The following is a 23,681-nucleotide window of genomic DNA, read 5'->3' on the forward strand; positions in this document are numbered from 1 at the left end:
TATAGTGTCACAAGCTGATCCGCCTGTAAAAATAGTCATTAGAGTCTACTAAACTTTGATTATCTTAAATGGCATTAAAGTCTTTCATAGCACTTTCAAATAAACCTTTTATCCAGATGCATAAACTTTAGAAAAAAAAAAAAATTTCCAAAACTGAAAGATGGTTACTATTATAAACTTCATCAAAAATTTATCATAAGAGAATTAGATTTTAACTGTTTATTGACTATAACGAATACTTCAACACACCTATGGGAGAAACAGATTTTGAAGCACAAAGGTTGGCTCCTATGTTCCAGGTACTGCTCTTTCTGTAGGCAACTGCTCTACGGGCATCAACTCCATAACATAAACCTGGATAGTACCTGGTTTTTAGTGGTTCTATTCACATCTGCCTTTCCATTTGCGAATTCTGCCAAGTAGATACAAAGCACTTACGCCTTGTTTGAATCATTCACTTTTCTCCTTACAATTGATCTTCTTTCATCTTTTCGTCCATTTTTCCTGCTGTGACTAACTTGGTCCAGATTTTCTTGTTGTCAGAGATGTTCCATTGATCCTTTTGCACAGACTTGTCGAGTTCCAATTTCACCATAGCTGCTGTTTTCTTCTTTCCTGACTTGATGAACCTTCGTTATCTCTCCAATCTCCCTTTCTACTCGTCTCGAAGTTATTTCTTCATTAATAGTTCTTTTTTCCTTTGTTCTTGATTGCTCATTGCTCATTCCAGAGATGATGTCCAAGGACACTATCACAATACTGATAGCGCAAAATCTTTTGGGCTTATAGTTACAGCAGCTTTTACTACTCTGTTGTACAACATAGCAACATTCTTGCCAGGTTTAGCAATCTGTTGTGGTAGTGTTTTAAACTATTCAGTTTCACAATCTTATGGCCAGCTCTTGTCTTGGATTCTTTTCTGTCCACAGATAGCCCTCATTTTTATGTTATCACCCAGATTGGCTCCTTATTCTATATTCTGTATCAGAGGTATAAAATTAGTGCATGTTCAGCTTTATTCTCTATTGGCAAGAAGTTGGAGATCCAGATGACAGAGAGGTCATCTGAGGCCTTGTGATGTATTTTCCATATGATATACAAGACAACATACACTCCTAGTTCCACATATTGATTGCCAGATTAGCGTGAGATCAGATCTTAATTGCTTATTGTGTATACTGAAGGGATTTTGACGAAGGAAAAATCTATTTCTGGGAAGAGGCCTGTGACGCCCGGTGAAAAAGGTCCTTCCTTATACCTTTCCTAATATAAATCTTCCAAATATACTAGAGAAAGATAAAAGCATGGAATGCAGAGGTTACAACCCTCGCGCGAACACCTTGTAGGTGTCGTGTATTAAACAAAGGCGTGTGAAAAACCACTATTCACAGGTTGTCTTCCATTTAGATAATCCCTTCATCAATGAGGAGGGCCGCGACAGGCCCTAGAGAACATGGTTGAACTCCCCAACGACACCTACCACGCGCGCCCTCTAGGACATCCTTCTGAAATTGGACTTGCAACAAGTCGAGTGCATAACTTGGTCCAGATTTTCTTGTATCCAGAGATGTTCCGTTAATCCTTTAGCAGAGCTCCTATGTTACCAAAGCTGCTTTTCTACTTTCCTATGACTTTATGAACATTAGTTATTTCTCAATGTCCTTTTCTACTCGTGTCCAGAGTTATTCATTCATTAGTCCTTTTTTCATTTAACCTTGGTCACTAATTGCTCATTTCAAAGATATTCAAGGACACTATTGCTACACTGATAGTGCTAAAGCTTCTAAGCTTATAATTACACCAGCTTTTACTACTCTCTCTTGTAAAGCAGTTACATTTTTCCAAGGTAAGCAACATATTTTGGTGGTCTTTTAAACTACTATTCAGTTTAAAGTGTCTTATGACCAGCTTTTGTCTGCATTTTCCCCTTTTCCCTTTGTCTTATCACCCAGACTGGCTCCATATTCTATGTAATAGAGGTATGAAATTAGCTTAACTTCAGCTTTAAAATCAATTGCAAAGATTATCTCTACCAACTGACTAGTAATGAGTGCCTTCTGAGAGGTGGAACATTCTTTTTAATATACTTAACTCTCCTGCTTCTTCCTCCGGTCACCTTGGTGACCGCTGAGGTAGCAGCAGTAGGGGATTCAGCATATGGAACATTTGTGGTGGATAGCGGGGGAGAGTAGGCTGTGGCACCCTAGCAGTAACAGCCAAACTTGTCTGAATCCCTCGTCAGGCTGGCAGAAGAGAGAGGAAAGGTCCCCTTTTGTTTCTTTGTTTGATGTCGGCTACCCACAAAATTGGGGGAAGTGCCTTGATAAATTGATAGAACTCCACTTCATTCCTTTTATTTTACTATACCAGATACCTATATCCCTCCATTATTTTCAGTCCTTCTGTTCCCACTTATTCTTAATTGTCTCATTGACTTTGCTCTAAATGGAAATATTTTGACAGTTTCCTTGTTCCACAGTAATTAATTATCAATTCCTTTGTGATTAATTGGAATAAAATGCCATCTACACATACCAATGATCTTGTTTCTTATGGTGACTAAAACTGGTTATCTAATGACTTTATGTGATAATACCAACACAGTTCAGTACCAAGTGGTATTCCTCGTTTGAATCTCTACCGCTCACACCAGCTTCCTAAGATGTGTAGTGTGAATTCCATTCCAGTAAAAAGCTGATAGGGAATTAGCTGGTAGCACCGAGTGTCTACCTCTCAAAAAGAACAACAAAAATAGCACTCCAAGTCCAGGTCATTTCAGGGGACATTCAACTTGACTCATCTTAGTACATACCTTACGGATGAAGTTATTTTCATTTTGGTCTTCAAGGCCAAATCACATTCCAGGTCTGCTGTCAAAGCTCTCCCATTGCCCACACGCCCCTCTTCTGGCCTTAATATCAGCTCTCGTCTAGTCATAAGATTGGCCTCGATCTGGCATTACTTTTAGCGCTCATCTTGCCCTTTATTGTCCTTGCAAATGGCTATCACCAGGCCCTGAAATTGGCCCTCATCTAGGCCTACTATGTCCTCGTTTGGCTCTACAGTAGGGCCTCATCTGGCATCACAGAGACCTCACATGACTAATCAACCAGGTGCTGTTTGCCAGTCACTTTTAGCTGGATTATGTCAATAGACATTTGCTTAAACTAGAAAACTTCAATACACAGCCAAACAAACTAAAGCACCTTTTTACTTCTACGTTACAACAAAACACTCTACAAAAAAAAATTTTCTTAGTTTTAATGGAAATTACTCCAGATAGTTCCCAGCTTGACCCTGTTTTTACATAATTTTGATCCTCACTGACTTCATAACCAGAAGACCCTAATGCCACGTACAGTTGTCTATATGATCAATTGTATTAATTTTCTTCTTAATTTGAACTTGACTGAAGTCGTACAGTATTTCCTTTCATAGGAGTTGTGGCGTTTCCATCATCGTGATCATGGAAGCTCCCCTCCATGTTAGTCTATGTCTAATTTATAATATTTACTACAAAAGATTCATTATGGAAACTATAGCTTCTGTGGGTTGGAAATCATATCTCTATCCAATCGGTCTTTGATTAACAAAGGGATTTTCCGCTTTTATCTGAGTTTGCTTTTGAGACCTGTTTCATGCACCTTGAGAATGTTATTGTCAGATGTCCGAATGTTCTCTTTCACAGACACCCGAATGTTCTCAATGGCAATGCCAAAATGTTCTCATTTCCAGATGTCCGAATGTTCTCGTTCCCAGATACCCAAGTGTTCTCATTGGCAATGTCAAAATGTTCTCATTGGCGGATGCCCAAATGTTCTCATTGGCGGATGCCCAAATGTTCTCATTGGCGGATACCCAAATGTTCTCATTGGCGGATGCCTAAATGTTCTTATTGGCGGATGCCCAAATGTTTTCATTCGCGGATGCCCAAATGTTCTCATTGGCAATGCCAAAATGTTTTTATTGGCAGAAACCAACCAGAATGTTCTCATTGGCGAATGCCCAAATGTTCTTATTCACAGAAGCCCAAATGTTCTTATTCACAGAAGCCCAAATGTTCTCATTTGCAGATGTCCGAATGTTCTCCTTCACAGACACCCAAGTGTTTTCATCGGCTATTTCAGAATGTTCTCATCGGCAGATGTTTATGCCCGTTGCTACATTAATAAACCTGTAAAAGAAAGATCTATGTTTCAGTATGAGAGGATACGAGAGGATACATCATAAATCATCAGTTAAAAAAAAACACTGATCATGATAGATCAGCTTCATTCCTATTGATATTCCACAGTAAAATATAAAAACATACATTCCTGAATGAAGTTGGTAAAAATGTTCGGACAGCTCTTTTTGGCAATAAAGGCTTTGTGCAAAAAAAAATGTATATTAATGCTATTCCAAGTTATTAATACTGTAAAAACAGCATTAAATATACTTTGTGAGGGGTGGTTCTGAGCAGTAAATTCTGTATATTTTTGCCGGACTTTAAATGTGTTGTCAAACATGCTTTAGAAATGATCTTCCTAACAAGGTACCGTAGTTAAATTGGTAGAACTTAAAAAGTTCAAACTTACAGCAAATGTTATCCTGTTGAATAGGCTACGTAAGTCCTTTTTATAATTTTTATGTGAAATATCTGTTTTGATGATGTTACTGTTTTTAAAATATTTTAATTATTAATTATTTCTCATATCGTTTATTTCCTTTCCTCACAAGGCTATTTTTCCCTGATGGAGCCCTAGGGCATAATTACAGCATCATGCTTTTCCAGATAGGGTTGTAACTTAGCTAATAATAATAATAATATATTTTCAATCATACTGTCACGCACAAAAATTTGCTACATGTTCTTAGATACTACCGATTCTTTCTCTAAATACCTGCTGTTCAAACCAACTTCCTGAAATAGACTTTAGTTTATAAAAGAAAGAGATCATTGCGAGAACTTTCAGTAAACATTTGCAAGAACCACCAGAAATTTGTAAAGTAATACAGTACCATATAGAATATTTATACCTAAACTAATGGACATTTTGCCATTGATGCTTTTCATTGAGGGAGTCTGGAGATAACCAAAATATTGAAGATCAAATTATCAAAACTAAAGATATGAAATCTTGGCTGATCATATTAAGATCATTAACAAATTATGTTTACTACATCAGTAAATTAAACATAACTGTATTAGTCTGCATTACTAAAATCCTAAAGATACTTCATTGATTATTTACCAAGTCAAGAAAAAATTCAAATTTTGAAGATAATTGTCTTTCTCCTTGCTACACAAACCCGAGTCATTTATGTTTAATTCTACGTCATTTACTTACGAACAGAATTAAAGAAGTTGTGGGATTCTGGTAACATTGTATGGTTACGAGCTATCCCATTCATGCTGACGAGCAGCAGCTGAGTCAGCAAAACAGCCTCCCTTATCTCATGATCAAGGCTTAAGGGGTGAGGCGGTACATTTAAAATAACTCGTTATCTTTTAAAATTAGTAGCTTGTTCCAACGTAAAAACAAACCCTCTTCCTGGAAACTTCTAGAACAAATTTCTGATGCAATCTGGACCCTGTGTTGTCATAACAAAAGCGCAGCACATGTCCACCTGTGATGACATTTTCTATAAACAAGGATATCCCTCAAGGATGGGTTTCTCAAAATATGCCGACTCCACTGATTAAGGCGATGACATCTTGGTCAAAACAAGACAGTTCCCTTGTAGATGCAGGTGCTCTTCGTTGAAGCTGTTTCAAAAATGCTGACGACAGTGGAGTGAATTATTGTATTTACCCATGACAGGGAGGCTTCTTTAAAGTGGGAGGAAGTGTCCTACAGCAGGCAAATGTCTGTCTAACCCTTCACCCACACAAAATAAAAGATGACATTCTATGACCAGATCAAATGAGGAGAGGTCAAGAAGTCAGCCTCAAGCAAGTGACAGTGTTACTAGCCTCAGAAGGATTACACGACCATAGGCAGATGATAATTTCATTTTAATATATTCAAAATTAAGTAAATGTCACATGACAAAAAAACTCCCGGCGTAAGTGTTTCTATAATGTAGATATTCCCGAGTGGGAGATGTCCAGAAGGAGCAAGGAAGAGAAGAACTCATTCACTTATGCTGAACATAACCAACAATATGACAAATGGTTAGTTGTCCTGTAAGGGTATTTCTAAAATACCTATTGAGCAACAATTACTGGACCCATACAAAGTGTCCAGCGAACTGTAGGTGCAGTCCTCAAGGTAATGTGCAATAAAGGCAGGGGCCCCATTCAACACTTTTCCAAAAGATTTATAAGCTTTAAGTATGACTTCTCGCAACCAAAAGGAGTGTGTGTTCTTTATTACCCTCTTTTGTTGCAACCTGTACTCAAAAATAAGTTAAGGGCATTGGGTAAAAAAAAAGAGCAGTTCTCTTAAGGTAATGTTTAACTGACCGTACAAGAAAAAGTAAGAATGTCCGGATTATCACTTACCTCTCATAGCTGTGATGGAGAAGGAATCAAATGTCAACAACAATGTATGGATTCTTGGTTTTCCACAAACTCTGGGACAAAAAAGAAAGGCAGAACTTTCCCCCCCTTGGAGTGTGAAACACTTAGATGGGGCTAAAGCCAAAAGGAAGACCATTTCTAAGGAGAGGTCTCGATCTGAGGTTCGACAAAGAGGTTTGTATGGTGCCACTTTTAGGGACCTTAGAACCTTAATCAGAGTATTCACAAGAGTTCCCAAAAGTTAAGGGGATTGTCTACATCGATGAAATCTTGATCCTTGTGGCTTCTTTCGAGGAACACCTGAAACTGGTGGAACGAGTTTTGGCTGCTCTTCAGAAGCATGGGCTCAAGATAAAACTTGGGAAGTCTTCTTGGGTTCAAGCCGAGGTTAAGTATCTTGGTCATCTGGTTGGACATTCTGGTATGTGTAAGGTACCAGAATACATCCAGAAAGTGGAAGACTTCCATAAACCTACCTCTGCGCATGAGCTTAGGGGATTTCTGTTGGAAGTTTATCCAAACGTGCTCACAGACAGCCAAACCAGTATCTGCAAAGACTGGTGGACAAAAATTGCAAGGAACCATTACCCTTAAATGGATTGCAGAAATGGACTGTGCCTTTGCACACTTCAAGGAACTGATCAAAGAGCACATTATGTTGTCGTACCCTGACTACTCCACTAAATGGAGTAGTTTGTTGATGCTTCAAGTGAGGGTGCTGGTGTTTGTCTGTGCCAGGAATCCTTAGAGCCTCAAGGGGGAGATTCTCGGACGATAGCATACAACTCCACGACCTTCCTTGATTGAGAGACCTGTTAGACCTTGTATACTGAGGCACCTCTGAAAACAACAGAGGTTCCAAGAGGGTTGACTTCTGTTGGGTCAGCCCTAGCGCTCACAGCAGAATGTGTCTTGAACGTCCTTCCTTTCTCCAGCCGTAGGCACATTTAGGCGAGATGAGGCAGCGAAGGTAGGTGTGGGGAAACTTCTTATCCGTTCAACATCAGTCAAATGTTGTACTTTTCCCAGATTTGGAACATTACAAGCAAACAACTTCACGACTGAAAAGCCTCTGCTTCATCTACGCCTTAGTCAGGTTGACTCTTAAGGCATACTGGAGTTACATACATATACCAAGGCACTTTCCCCAATTTTGAGGGGTAACCGACATCAAACAAATGAAACAGAAAAGGGGAGCTCTCCTCTCTACGTTCCTCCCAGCCTGACAAGGGACTCAACCGAGTTCGGCTGGTACTGCTAGGGGTGCCACAGCCCACCCTCCCCCGTTATCCACCACAGATGAAGCTTCATAACGCTGAATCCCCTACTGCTCCTACCTCCGTGGTCTTACATTGCAGGCTAAAGGTATAAGGTTTCTTTCGTATCTACACCTTTCAAGATACGTGAAGGGGAATCGCCTAAGCAGACATCATTCTACTGTATGTTCATTAATAATGTCCCTGGGGCGATAACTTTGCCCACCACCTGGACTTCTTAGGGAGGATGTCTCAACCTTGAAGTGTTGCAGGGAAAAGTTCTCACACAAACTAGCATATGATCTGCCCTTGTGAGGAATACCATGGGATGAATATAAGCCTGCCTTGAGCATGAAGAATTTGAGTTGTAAGCTTGTCATACACATGAAAAATTTTCTTCACACGCTGAGACAACGCTCACAGTGACGACATCCTGTTAAAATACAGCAGCGCGTTCGGATTTGTCAATCTCAATGTTCAGCCTAACTGTATTCTTCAAAGAAATTCTTAGTAAGGCAGTAATAGTTACACTCTACTTCCCAGCATTATTAGGTTTGGAAGGAGAGCCCTGCTTTGAGCAATGAAGACATTGTTAACTCTTAGGGGGGGGGGGATGCAGCCGAGGCAGTCTGACCACCCTCCCAGTGATTCATTTTGGCCACTCTTTATAGTTGTTTTCTGCTCAGGACCTCTAAACATACAAGGCAGGCCTTTCTCCTCAATATGGGATGGAGACTGGTAATCATGAACTTCTAATACGGTTGCTCCGGTAAGGGGGGAAGTGACAGGGATAACTCTAAGGTCCCTCTCCAAGAACGAGATGCTTTCACTGTTCTGATTGGAAACACTTCTAAAGGTGAACATCTTATCCTCATAATCTGAAAAATATGAACTAACTGAAGGGGGGGTTCCCGCTGCAAAGAATAAGATTTTCTAACTCTTGTTGGGGGGAGACTCGGCAAAGAAATCTCGTTAAGTTTCCCAGGAAGAGAAAAAAATCTCCCCCATTGGGAGCAAGTTCACTCCCTAAAGTATCTACATGGAGATTCTCTTGAACATCTCTAGTCTAGGCAAGAGAGAGTGTGTGTTTCTATGCCCGCCCGGCTTATAAGGACGCCACAATAGTTACTATCCCGTCCTGGGAAAAAAATACATAGTTTTACTGGGACACAAGTACTCACTCGTAACTCACAGTTAACGAACAGTCACTCAAATGACCTTGAATTAAGAGAAAACAGAAGTCAAGAGAGCTAAACACTAAAAGGATAAACAAGAATTATGCAAAAGGCTCAATCATACAGTGGAAGTGGGAAAACCTCTTCACTTTCCAACCAGCAGTGTTGTGAGGAGACGCTGTGAGCAACCTTCCTCTTCCTCCTTGTGCATGCGCTGCATTTACCCAGCATGAAGCATGACCCAATCAACCAAATTATGATAGGCCGGTCGTAGAAAACATGATTAGTAGTAACTCCCTATAAATGATGCAGAAGTTTGTATCAGCATAGGAATGAGTCCTCATTTAGGTAATTTTAGATTAAAATAAAATCTTTCTGATATAACTAATTGCTGCATTTTACTAGACAGTATATCTATGAACCCTTAGTCAAATAAAAATGGGTAAAAACCGCAAGAAAATGTCTCCAAAAGTGTTGTAGACTAAACATACATAATGGTCTGGCCTATTCTTTCCACCAGCTCTTTCCCCATACACCAGAAACCACAAAGATAGCCAAAAATTTCTTCTTCACTGAAGGGGTTAACTAAATCACTGCAATTATTCAGTGGCTACTTTCGATTTGATAAGGGTAGAAGAGAGAGACTAGCTATGGTAAGCAACTCTCCTTGGAGAAGTACACTCCAAAATCAAACCACTGTTCTCTAGTCTTGGTTAGTGCCACAGCCTCTGTACCATGGTCTTCCACTGTCTTAGGGTAGACTTCTCTTCCTTGAGGGTACACTCAAGCACACAATTGTTTCCTTATTTCCTTTCCTCACTAGGATATTTTCCCTGTTGGAGCCCTTGGGCTCCTAGCATCCTGCTTTTCCAACTAGGGTTGTAGCTTAACTAATAATAATGATCAAACCTAACAAATGAAATAAGGGTATTCAAAGATCCCTGACTTACCTTAACATTAATCATGGTGGGTCCATTAACAGTAAAGATCTTGACTTGTTCCCAAGAACTTGCTGTTTACTGTGGATGCCAAAGCCAGCCCACACACCTGCAAATTTTAACAATCATTTCCAAAAACTGGAAACCCTTTTCCACTTATTTCTTAAGTACAGTACTTCAATCTATTTCATTTTCATTTAAAAATTTTTCACAAATCAGTAATGTTAGCAGTCTCTCAAAATCAACATGGCATTTTTGTAATTCAAAAATTCTTGGAATGATATCTTAAAATAATTCTCTTACATTTCATGTAAAAAGCAGTTAAGTGTTAAATACTGCATAAGTCTATTTACACATACAGTACTACTATCTTGAGGTTTTTACATGTATATACAAGCTATGTATAAAAATTATATTTTAATTATAAAATAAATTTTTGAATATACTTACCCGGTGAATATATAATAACTGCAACTCTGTTGCTCGACAGACAAAAAACACTAAAAACTCGCCAGCGATCGCTATACAGGTTGCGGGTATGCCCACCAGCGCCAACTGTCGGCCAGATACCATACTCGATGTAAACAAAGACTCAATTTCTTCTCATCCCACTGCGTCTCTATTGGGGAGGAAGGGAGGGTCGTTTAATTTATATATTCACCGGGTAAGTATATTCAAAAATTTATTTTATAATTAAAATATCATTTTTAAATATTTAACTTAGCCGGTGAATATATAATAGCTGATTCACACCCAGGGAGGTGGGTAGAGACCAGTTAAATATGTTTACATCGTACAAGCTAAGAGTTTTTATTTCATTTTGGAAGTTATCAATATAACAAAAACAAAATAAATAGGTACCTGGTAAGGAAGTCGACTTAGACGATTACTCTGCCTTGTAAGTACGTCTTCCTTACGGAGTCTCCCGATCCTCTTAGGATGCTGACAGACCCCTAGGAGCTGAAGTATCAAGGGCTGCAACCCATACAACAGGACCTCATCAAACCCCTAATCTGGGCGCTCTCAAGAAATGACTTTGACCACCCGCCAAATCAACCAGGATGCGAAAGGCTTCTTAGCCTTCCGGACAACCCATAAAAAACAACATTAAAAACATTTCAAGAGACAGATTAAAAGGATATGGAATTAGGGAATTGTAGTGGTTGAGCCCTCACCCACTACTGCACTCGCTGCTACGAATGGTCCCAGTGTGTAGCAGTTCTCGTAAAGAGACTGGACATCTTTCAAGTAAAATGACGCGAACACTGACTTGCTTCTCCAATAGGTTGCGTCCATTATACTTTGCAGAGATCTATTTTGCTTAAAGGCCACGGAAGTTGCTACAGCTCTAACTTCGTGCGTCTTAACCTTAAGCAAAGATCGGTCTTCCTCACTCAGATGTGAATGAGCTTCTCGTATTAACAATCTGATAAAGTATGACAAAGCATTCTTTGACATAGGCAAGGATGGTTTCTTAACTGAACACCATAAAGCTTCAGATTGGCCTCGTAAAGGTTTAGTACGATCTAAATAGAACTTAAGAGCTTTAACAGGGCATAAGACTCTTTCTAGTTCATTGCCTACGATCTCCGATAAGCTGGGAATATCGAAAGATTTAGGCCAAGGCCGAGAAGGTAGCTCATTTTTGGCTAGAAAACCAAGTTGCAGCGAACAAGTAGCTTTTTCCGACGAAAATCCGATGTTCTTGCTGAAGGCATGAATCTCACTGACTCTTTTAGCCGAGGCTAAGCATACCAGGAAAAGTGTCTTAAGAGTGAGATCTTTCAGGGAGGCTGACTGTGAAGGCTCAAACCTGTCTGACATGAGGAATCTTAGTACCACGTCTAAATTCCACCCAGGAGTAGCCAAACGACGCTCCTTAGTGGTCTCAAAAGACTTAAGGAGGTCTTGCAGATCTTTATTGTTGGAAAGATCTAAGCCTCTATGCCGGAAGACCGATGCCAACATGCTTCTGTAGCCCTTGATAGTGGGAGCTGAAAGGGATCGACCTTTTCTCAGGTATAAGAGAATATCAGCTATTTGGGCTACAGAGGTACTGGTCGAGGATACAGAAACTGACTTGCACCAGTCTCGGAAGACTTCCCACTTCGATTGGTAGACTCTAATGGTAGACGCTCTCCTTGCTCTAGCAATCGCACTGGCTGCCTCCTTCGAAAAGCCTCTAGCTCTCGAGAGTCTTTCGATAGTCTGAAGGCAGTCAGACGAAGAGCGTGGAGGCTTTGGTGTACCTTCTTTACGTGTGGCTGACGTAGAAGGTCTACTCTTAGAGGAAGACTTCTGGGAACGTCTACTAACCATCGAAGTACCTCGGTGAACCATTCTCTCGCGGGCCAGAGGGGAGCAACTAACGTCAACCTTGTCCCTTCGTGAGAGGCGAACTTCTGCAGTACCTTGTTGACAATCTTGAACGGTGGGAATGCGTAGAGATCCAGATGTGACCAATCTAGGAGAAAGGCATCTATATGTATTGCTGCTGGGTCCGGGACTGGAGAGCAATAGATTGGAAGCCTCTTGGTCAGCGAGGTTGCAAAGAGATCTATGGTTGGTTGACCCCAATTGGCCCAAAGTCTCTTGCACACATCCTTGTGGAGGGTCCATTCGGTTGGAATTACTTGCCCTTTCCGACTGAGACAAGCTGCTATGACGTTCAAGTCGCCCTGGATGAACCTCGTCACTAGGGAGATGTCTCGACCTTTTGACCAGATGAGCAGGTCCCTTGCGATCTCGTACAACGTCAGTGAGTGGGTACCTCCTTGTTTGGAGATGTATGCCAAGGCCGTGGTGTTGTCCGAGTTTACTTCCACCACTTTGCCTCGAAGGAGATACTCGAAGCTTTTCAAGGCCAGATGAACTGCCAACAGCTCCTTGCAGTTGATATGCATGCTCCTCTGACTCGAGTTCCACAGACCTGAGCATTCCCGACCGTCCAGCGTCGCGCCCCAGCCCAAGTCCGATGCGTCCGAGAAGAGAACGTGGTTGGGTATCTGAACAGCCAGGGGAAGACCCTCTCTTAGGTGATATTGTCCTTCCACCAAGTCAGACAAGACTTTATCTTTCCGGAAATCGGGATCGAGACCGCCTCTAGTGTCTTGTCCTTTTTCCAGTGAAAAGCCAGATGGAATTGAAGAGGACGGAGGTGTAGTCTTCCTAGTGATAAAAATTGCTCCAGGGATGACAGCGTCCCTACCAGACTCATCCAAAGCCTGACTGAGCAGCGTTCTTTCTTCAGCATCTTCTGGATGGATAGCAGGGCTTGATCTATTCTGGGGGCCGACGGAAAAGCCCGAAAAGCTTGACTGTGAATCTCCATCCCTAAATACAGAATAGTTTGGGATGGGACCAGCTGCGACTTTTCCAAATTGACTAGGAGTCCCAATTCCTTGGTCAGATCTAGAGTCCACTTGAGATCCTTCAGACAGCGACGACTGGAAGAGGCTCTGAGAAGCCAGTCGTCCAAATAAAGGAAGGCTCGGATGTCCGATAAGTGGAGGAATTTGGCCACATTCCTCATCAGCCTCGTAAATACGAGAGGAGCTGTGCTTAGGCCAAAGCACAGGGCCCGAAACTGGTAAACCACATCTTCTAAGACGAATCTCAGAAAAGGTTGGGAGTCTGAGTGAATGGGGATGTGGAAGTAGGCGTCCCTTAGGTCTAGAGAGACCATCCAGTCTTCCTTTCTGACCGCTGCTAAGACTGACTTTGTGGTCTCCATGGAAAACTTCGTCTTTGTGACAAAGACATTCAGAGCACTGACGTCTAGCACCGGTCTCCAACCTCCTGTCTTCTTTGATACTAGGAAGAGACGGTTGTAAAACCCCGGTGATTGAAGGTCCGAGACTTTGACCACCGCTCCCTTCTCTAGCAAAAGAGACACTTCCAGTTTCAGGGCTTGTCTCTTTTCTTCCTCTCTGTACCTGGGAGAGAGATCGATGGGGGACGTCGCTAGAGGGGGTTTGCGTACAAAAGGGATTTTGTACCCCTCTCTGAGTAACTTCACAGATTGTTGATCTGCGCCTCTCTTCTCCCAGGCTTGCCAGAAGTTCTTGAGTCTGGCTCCTACTGCTGTCTGAAGTTGCGGGCAGTCAGACTCTGCCCTTAGAGGACTTGGATCCTTTCCTCTTCCCTCGCTTCCCTTCGGCACGAGCACCTCCTCTGCTGGAGGCTCTGCCACGAAAGGGCGGAATAAAGCGAGACGCTGGAGTGTCTATCCTCGGTCTAGCAGACAATGTAGGCAAAGGGGGAGCTTTACGAGCCAAGGACGCAACTAGATCGTGGGTGTCCTTCTGAACTAAAGATAAGGCAATTTCCTTTACCAAGACTTCAGGAAACAGGCACTTGGAAAGGGGAGCAAAGAGTAGCTCAGATCTTTGGCATGGCGTCACTCCAGCAGACAGGAAAGAACAGAGAGACTCTCGCTTCTTCAGGACTCCGGACGTGAATGAGGCGGCTAGCTCGTTGGACCCATCACGGACGGCCTTGTCCATGCAGGACATAATGAGCAAGGAAACATCCTTATCTGCAGAAGAGATTTTCCTGCTCAGGGCTCCTAAGCACCAGTCTAGGAAGTTAAAGACTTCGAAAGCCCTAAAGATCCCTTTAAGAAGGTGGTCCAGGTCCGATGGTGACCAACAAATCTTCGAGCGTCTCATGGCAAGGCGGCGGGGAGAGTCTACAAGACTTGAGAAGTCGCCCTGGGCAGAGGCAGGAACTCCCAAGCCGAGAACTTCTCCCGTGGCATACCAGACGCTCGATCTAGACGAGAGTTTAGATGGGGGAAAGGCAAATGCTGTCTTTCCTAAACTCTTCTTAGTCTCTAACCAATCTCCCAACAGCCGCAAAGCTCTCTTGGATGAGCGAGAGAGAACGAGTTTAGTAAAGGCAGGTGCGGTAGCAGGCACGCCTAATACAAACTCTGACGGCGGCGAACGAGGAGCCACAGAAACAAAGTGGTCAGGGAACAACTCCTTAAATACAGCCATGACTTTTCTAAAGTCCAATGATGGTTGAGTTGCCTTAGGCTCGTCAAGTTCTGAAGGTTAATCCTCTTGTGGTTCAGCAACGTCCTCATCTGATAGTTCCTCATCCGAAAACTGATGAGGAAACGGCAAAGGAGTGGGCAACGTTTGGCTCGCTGAGTCCGGTCGCACTGGTGCATGCGTGACTGAGCCGGACGCAGCGTCATGGAACTGCTGCACAGTCTGTGAACTGTCAACAACCATGGGTGCGCGAGGACGCACAGCGTCCACCCGAGACTGTTTAGACCGTCTGGGTTGTGCAGTCAACACCATACCGGGTTGCGGAGGTTGACGCACCGCGTCAAAACAAGTCACCTCTGATGGTTGCTGAACGTCCTGAACGTCAACAACCACCTCCATGCGTCGCCTAACGTCAACGTGCGGCTGGCAACCCACACTGGGTCGCATCGGTGGAGGTACAACCCCAACTGGTAGACGCGAGAAAGTTACCTCAGCGTCAACAGGACGCACAACAGACCGCTTGGATGGTTGTTGGCCAGAAGGTTCAGCAGCAACCTTCTCCGCATTGAAGTCCTCCATCAAGGACGCAAGCTTGGACTGCATGTCCTGCAGCAACACCCATTTAGGGTCTACGGCAGCAGGTGCGGCAACAGACGGGGTGAGCGACTGAGGCGGCACCGCTTTGCCTCTCTTAGGCGGCGAGCAGTCATCAGATGACGGCAACGAGTCCGAACTGACCCAGTGGCTACAACCGGGACGTTGGACTTGTCCTGAAGGGACCGACTTACGCTTCAAAGGTCGTGAGACCTTGGTCCAAGGTTTCTTACGAGAAACACCTTCGGACGACGAGGTAAAAACGGGCTCTCTCGTCTTACGTTGGTAGGGGCGATCTTGGGGAGATACGCCTGATACCATAGAGGGAACGTCTGTTCGCTGATCAAGGCCTCTCGAACCCATGAGTCGTACGACATTGCTTCTCCCCTGGGCTTGGGAGCTTGCAAGAGGTCCCGGACTAGGAGGACGACAGGCACGAACAGACGAACCCTCAAGCGCAACACTGTTCACAACACTTTGAGAAACACTAGGCACTTTAACACTTCCCGCGGCACTTTGGCACTTTAGTTCCTTTACGTCCGCCAAGAGTTGATTGCGGTCACTAGCAAGGGACTCAACTCTCTCCCCCAAGGCATGGATAGCACGCATCATGTCAGCCATCGATGGTTCCTGAGTGCTAGGAGGGTGGTTAGGAACAACCACTACAGGGGAAGGATTAGGTTGAGGGGCATGAGGAGAGGAAAAATCTACCGACCTAGAAGAACTTCTCCTTACCCTATCTCTCTCTAGTCTGCGTGTATACTTCTCAAATTCGATAAAATCGAATTCCGAAAGGCCCACGCATTCCTCACACCGATCTTCCAATTGACAGGTTTTACCCTGACAATTGGAACAAACAGTGTGAGGGTCGAGAGAAGCCTTTGGAAGACGCCTATGACAGTCCCTAGCATTGCATTTTCTGAACTTGGGAACTTGTGAAAGGTCAGCCATTTTGAATTGGTCAAGGGAAAATTCCAAAAAACGATTTAAGTCATCAACAATTAATCCGATACAAAAAAAGAGTTCAAGGATTTATTTGAAGAAAAACACCTGTACTGCGAAAGCTCAAACCAAATTAAAGTACTTCACCAAATATGATGGGAAAAACTCCAGGTTTCAACAGCGAGTAAAGTACGTCTTGTCGACACGTCGACAGAGAAGAAATTGAGTCTTTGTTTACATCGAGTATGGTATCTGGCCGACAGTTGGCGCTGGTGGGCACACCCGCAACCTGTATAGCGATCGCTGGCAAGTATTTACTGTTTTTTGTCTGTCAAGCAACAGAGTTGCAGTTATTATATATTCACCGGCTAAGTTAAATATTTAAAACATTGTATTAATCATACGAAAATTATCTTTTCATTTTACTTTAAAGGCTGTTTCCCTGATCCTATCACACAGGGAAACCCTATGCACAACAGAACCTACTAGATTTGTTTTTCGTATACACTCTTAGGTACTGTACTCAAGAGTATAACATCGTATCCCATGTTAATTGTCAAATACTGTACACATTAACGAAGAACTTAGAAAACAAGAAAGTCATTGCAAAATATCATCTGTCTTTTGGATGTCTGGAGGGATCTTGTTTCATAGTTAAACTACACAGATTTAATGTTTAAAAATCATAAACTTACCACAATATCCATTCCATCAAGTGTATCTGCTCCTAAAACTTGAAATCCTCCGTATCTATAATTTGGTATAGACAAGATTGGTTTGCTGTTCATGTTGTAGATCGTTTGCTGTTCATGTTGTAGATCGTTTGCTGTTCATGTTGTAAATCGTCTGCTGTTCAAGTACAGCAAACCCTCTTCAAAGTCATTTTGATACAAAGTTGATTCGATATAACCCAAATTGATAAGTAACAGCGATTTAAATACTAGAAATAGATTATTTCTTTTTTTCCACAAAACTGCATCGTACTTAAGTTATAATTATTGGAATTTATGATGTTATATGGAAACTTTTATTCTTTAAAGTAGAATGAAGTCAGGATTAATTGCAGATACCTTAAGTAAAGTAAATTATATAATTTCCAATGACATTAAAATTTAATCTTTAATTTTGCAAAATTAGTTTACGGAAAAAATGAAATACAGTATTTTTTAAAGAAAATATTAGTTTGAAATAGTTAAAAGTCAATTGGATAACTAAAAAGGGAAGAAAGGGTCATTGGACAAAGATATTGCGATACTTTTCAATTGCGTTGCTTTGCAAGTTTGCGGTCAAAGATAATTTTTCAAAAAAATTATATTTTGATTATAAAATAAATTTTTGAATATACTTACCCGGTGAATATATAATAGCTGACGTCTCGGACGGCTCGACAGATACCAAAAACTCGCGAGCGATCGCCGTGAAGGTTGCGGGTGTGACCACCAGCGCCGACTATCGGCCAGATACCGCATATACTTGTCAAGTTCTCCAGTTCTTCTCAGTCCGCTGGGTCTCTATCGGGGAGGAAGGGAGGGCCTTTAATTTATATATTCACCGGGTAAGTATATTCAAAAATTTATTTTATAATCAGAATATCATTTTTAAATATTAAACTTAGCCGGTGAATATATAATAGCTGATTCACACCCATGGTGGTGGGTAGAGACCAGTATTAATGCAATAAAGGCGTATATACTCATGAGTTTTTGACAATTATATCATAAAAAAACCCACTTAAATATAGGTACCTGGTAAGGAAGCTGACTCTGACGATTACTCTGCCTTATTAGTCCGCTTTCCTCACGAAGCCCAGCCATCCTCTCAGGATGCTGAAAGACTCCCAGGAGCTGTTATATCCAGGGCGACCACCCATACAACAGGACCTCATCAATACCCTTAATCTGGGCGCTCTCAAAAAACGACATTTGACCACCCGCCAAATCAAAAAGGATGCGAAAGACTTCCCAGTCTTCCGTACAACCCAAGACCAGATTAAAAACATTTCAAGAGAAGATTAAAAGGATATTGGGATTAAGGGAATGTAGTGGTAGAACCCTCACCCACTACTGCACTCGCTGCAACGAATGGACCCAGGGTGTAGCAGTCCTCATAAAGAGTCTGGACGTCTTTTAAGTAAAATGAAGCGAACATCGACTTGCTCCTCCAAAAGGTCGCGTCCATAATACTTCGCAGAGACCTGTTTTGCTTAAAAGCCACCGAAGTTGCTATCGCTCTCACTTCGTGCGTCTTGACCTTAAGTAAACAACGATCTTTCTCACTTAAATGAGAATGTGCCTCCCGGATTAAAAATCTAATAAAGTACGATAAAGCATTTTTAGACATGGGCAATGAGGGCTTCTTAACTGAGCACCATAAGGCCTCAGACCCACCTCGTAAAGGTCTAGTACGAGCTAAATAAAACTTAAGAGCTCTAACTTGGCACAGTACTCTTTCAACCTCGTTGCCTACGATTTCTGACAGGCAAGGTATATCAAAAGATTTAGGCCAAGGACGAGAAGGCAGTTCATTCTTGGCCAAAAAACCAAGTTGAAGCGAACATGTGGCTTTATCTGTAGAGAAGCCGATGTTTTTACTAAAGGCATGGATCTCACTGACCCTTTTAGCCGAAGCCAAGCACACCAAAAAAAGCGTCTTTAGGGTGAGATCCTACAGGGAGGCTGAATGCAATGGCTCAAACCTGTCGGACATTAGGAACCTTAGGACCACGTCTAAGTTCCAAGCAAGAGTTGACATACGACGCTCCTTAGAGGTCTCGAAGGACTTAAGGAGATCTTGGAGATCTTTATTATTTGACAGATCCAAGCCTCTATGTCTGAACACAGAAGCCAACATGCTCCTGTAGCCCTTAATAGTGGGAGCAGAGAGGGAGCGAACATTTCTCAGATGCAGGAGAAAGTCTGCAATTTGGGCTACAGAGGTACTGGAAGAGGAAATAGAGGATGACTTGCACCAGTCTCTAAAGACCTCCCACTTCGACTGGTAGACCTTGATAGTAGATGATCTCCTAGCCCTCGCGATCGCTCTGGCTGCCTCCTTCGAAAATCCTCGAGCTCTTGAGAGTCTTTCGATAGTCTGAAGGCAGTCAGACGAAGCGCGGGGAGGCATTGATGAAGACTCCTTACGTGGGGCTGCCGTAAGAGATCCATCCTTAAAGGTAGACTCCTTGGAACGTCTACCAGCCATTGAAGTACCTCTGTGAACCACTCTCTCGCGGGCCAGAGGGGAGCAACCAACGTCAACCTTGTCCCTTCGTGAGAGGCGAACTTCTGCAGAACCCTGTTGATGATCTTGAACGGCGGGAATGCGTAAGCGTCCAGGTGAGACCAGTCCAGCAGAAAGGCATCTATGTGGGCCGCCTCTGGATCTGGGACTGGAGAGCAATAGGTCGGGAGCCTTTTGGTCAAAGAGGTCGCAAAGAGGTCTATGGTGGGCTGACCCCAAGTCATCCAAAGACTCTTGCACACGTCCTTGTGGAGGGTCCATTCTGTGGGGATCACCTGACCTCTCCGACTGAGACAGTCCGCCAAGACGTTCAATTTCCCCTGGACGAACCTTGTCAACAGTGAGATGCCTCGATCTTTTGACCAGATGAGGAGGTCCCTTGCGATGACGAACAGTGTGTGGGAGTGAGTGCCTCCTTGCTTGGAGATGTACGCCAAGGCTGTGGTGTTGTCCGCATTCACTTCTACCACTTTGTTTCGGAGAAGACTCTCGAAACTCGTCAAGGCCAAGTGAACAGCCAACAGCTCCTTGCAGTTGATGTGAAGGCTCCTCTGATCCGACGTCCAAAGACCCGAACATTCCAGACCGTCCAGAGTCGCTCCCCAATCCAAATCCGACGCGTCTGATAATAACACGTGGTTTGGGTTCTTGACCGCCAGGGACAGACCCTCTCGAAGACTTATGTTGCTGTCCCACCAGTTCAGGCACGTCTTTACTGGTTCGGAGATCGGGATTGAAACAGCTTCCAAAGTCTTGCTCTTGTCCCAATGGGAGTCTAGATGGAACTGGAGAGGGCGAAGGTGAAGTCTCCCTAGAGAGATAAATTGTTCCAGGGATGACAGAGTCCCTAGGAGGCTCATCCAACTTCTCACTGAGCAACGGTCTTTTCTCAGCATGAGGCGGACTTTGAGCAAGGCTTGATCTATCCTGGTGGCAGACGGAAAAGCCCGAAAAGCTAGATTGCGAATCTCCATCCCCAAATAGAGAATCGTTTGGGAGGGATTCAGCTGAGACTTCTCTAAGTTCACTAACAGTCCCAACTCCTTTGCAAGATCCAACGTCCATTGAAGGTCCTGCAGACAGTGATGACGGGACGACGCTCTGAGCAGCCAGTCGTCCAGGTACAGGGAGGCTCGAATCCCCGATAAATGAAGAAATTTTGCCACATTTCTCATGAGCCTCGTAAAAACAAGAGGAGCAGGGCTGAGGCCGAAGCACAGTGCTCGGAATTGGTACACCACATTCCTGTATACAAACCTCAGATACGGTTGAGAATCCGGGTGTATAGGAATGTGGAAGTACGCATCCTGCAGGTCGAGAGAGACCATCCAGTCTCCCTCTCTGACCGCTGCTAGGACGGACTTCGTGGTCTCCATCGTAAATTTTGTTTTGACAACAAAAACGTTGAGCGCACTGACATCCAGCACTGGCCTCCAACCTCCTGTATGCTTTGGGACTAGGAAGAGACGGTTGTAAAATCCCGGTGATTGAAGGTCCGAGACTTTCACCACCGCTCCCTTCTCTAGCAACTGAGACACTTGCAGTTGTAGTGCCTGTCTCCTTGACTCCTCTCGATACCTGGGAGAGAGGTCTAAAGGAACTGTTACCAGAGGAGGTCTCCGTACAAAAGGTATTTTGTACCCCTCCTTGAGCAACAAGACAGACTCTCGGTCTGCACCCCTCTTCTCCCAGGCCTGCCAGAAGTTGTTCAGTCTGGCCCCTACCGCTGTCTGAGGACGTGGGCAGTCAGACTGCCACGGGAGGACTTGGATCCTCTCCTCTTGCCTCTTTTACTGTCGGCACGAGCGCCTCCCTTACTGGGGGCTCTGCCACGAAAGGGCGGGATAAACCTAGTAGCTGGGGTATCGAGGTTGGGTCTTACGACATAAGATGATGAAGGAGCAACCTTGCGCGCCGACGTAGCCATCAGGTCGTGGGTATCCTTCTGCACCAGAGAAGCCGCAATATCCTTAATCAACTGCTGAGGAAACAAGGCAGATGACAACGGGGCAAAGAGAAGCTCCGACCTTTGGCAGGGAGTTACTCCTGCCGAAAGGAATGAGCAAAGAGTCTCCCTCTTCTTAAGGACTCCTGCCGTAAAGGTAGCGGCGAGCTCATTAGAGCCATCACGGATAGCTTTGTCCATGCAGGACATAATAAGCACGGAAACATCACGGTCGGCCGAAGAGATCTTCCTGCTCAAGGCTCCCAGCGACCAATCCAAGAAGTTAAAAACTTCGAAGGCCCTGTAAACCCCTTTGAGGAGATGATCAAGGTCCGAAGAGGACCAGAAAACTTTAGAGCGTCTCATGGCCAGGCGACGGGGAGAGTCTACGAGGCTTGAGAAGTCTCCCTGGGCAGAGGCAGGAACTCCCAAGCCGAGAACTTCTCCCGTGTCATACCAGACGCTCGCTCTAGAAGCCAGTTTAAAAGGGGGGAAAGCAAAGGCTGTCTTCCCCAAACTCCTCCTGGAGATCAACCAATCGCCTAGCAAACGCAAAGCTCTCTTAGAAGAGCGAGAGAGCACTAGCTTAGTAAACGAAAGCGTCGAAGTAGCTAGGCCTAGCGTAAACTCTGACGGAGGCGAACGAGGAGCAGCAGTTACAAAATGGTCAGGAAACAGATCCTTAAAAATCAGCATGATCTTTTTAAAGTCCAGAGAGGGCTGAGCAGCTTTAGGCTCCTCACCGTCTGACAAAGTCCCCAAAGGAATATCAGTTGGAAGGGGATCAGCGACTTCCTCATCCGACGGAACTTCGTCCGACAACTGCCGAGTCTCATGAAAAGGAGAGACCTGCCGAGGCGGCAACGCTTGACAGGCAATGTCAACAAGCAAAGGAGCAGCAGTAGCAGAAGAGGAAGCGACGTCACGCCGCTGCTGAAAAGACTGAAATCCTTGTGACTGACCAACAACAGCTGAAGTTGATTGACGCTCGACGTCACGTCGGAACTGCATTGACTGCATAGACTGAGCAGGCAAAACAACCTCCGACTGCGGTGACTGACGCTCAATGTCACGTCGAGGCAACGGAGCCGGTCGGCGAACGTCAGTGCGGGGCTGCGGCGGCAGCAGCTGAACGTCAGTACGAGACTGCAGCAAGGGAGGATCCACGTCACGTGACTGACGTGAAAGACTACTGACATCACGTTTCAAAGTACTAGAAACGTCAGCACTAACGTCAAACGGACGAGTGAATACTCGTTTGGGCGGCTGACGGCCAGAGTCTCGTTCAGCGTAATGGCGACTCGAAAGCAAAGGATCATCGCGAACCTGCTCAACGTCATACTCTTCCATAAGGGAGGCAAGCTTAGACTGCATGTCCCGCAGGACAACCCACTTCGGATCAACGGGAGTCGGAACGGGCCGTGACGTCGGTAACGTCTGCGTTGGCAAAACATTGCCTCTACCGCGACCCTCGGACCCCGTGTTACGCTTGCGCTTAATAGGCGAACAGTCTTCCGACGACTGCAAAAAGTCAGAGCTGTCCCAATGGCTACAGCCAGGACGCTGGACCTGTCCTGAAGGGACAGACTTTCGCTTCAAGGGTCTAGAAACCTTGCGCCAAGGTTTCTTGTGCGATAAGTCTTCGGAGGACGAGGAGAACACAGTCTCACCCGTCTTATGGTAAGGGCGATCTTGACGAGAAACGTCCGATACCAAAGAGGGAACGTCTGTACGTTGGTTAACGCCTCTCGTCCCCTTAACCTCTTCCGCACGACGGGTCGAACGGGTGTCCCATCATTTTTGCCGTATATATTACGATGGGTCGAACGGGTGACCCAAGGTTATATTAAATCCCACAGAGACATAAAGAAAGTCGGAATGGCCACAATAGATTAGTTTTCCCTATTCGTAATGCCTGTGGTGCTCTTATTCGTCTACTATAGAAAATGGGATTTTCCAGAATAAAAGAAAACTGGGCATTCGTCTTTGTGGAAGCAGCATCACCAGCAGTCGCGCGGGAGTTGTTTGTTGGTGGCGGACATACGAACGTTTTCTGCTGTGTTTTTGCCTTTTTTGTGTTGATTTCATA

The 23,681-nt window shown here is 44.1% G+C and overlaps 1 long non-coding RNA gene across 1 annotated transcript; it reads right to left on the bottom strand.

The window, feature by feature from the left end:
• Positions 1-2,558: 2,558 nt before the first annotated feature.
• On the bottom strand, positions 2,559-17,711 carry LOC137616199 (uncharacterized). The gene is made up of 3 exons (XR_011039334.1): positions 17,103-17,711; positions 9,887-9,983; positions 2,559-4,174 (listed from the first exon to the last, which is right to left on the bottom strand). It is a non-coding gene; the product is annotated as an uncharacterized lncRNA (long non-coding RNA).
• Positions 17,712-23,681: the final 5,970 nt, after the last annotated feature.

Source organism: Palaemon carinicauda, chromosome 22 (genome assembly GCF_036898095.1).
Source record: "Palaemon carinicauda isolate YSFRI2023 chromosome 22, ASM3689809v2, whole genome shotgun sequence".
Lineage (NCBI taxonomy): Eukaryota > Metazoa > Arthropoda > Malacostraca > Decapoda > Palaemonidae > Palaemon > Palaemon carinicauda.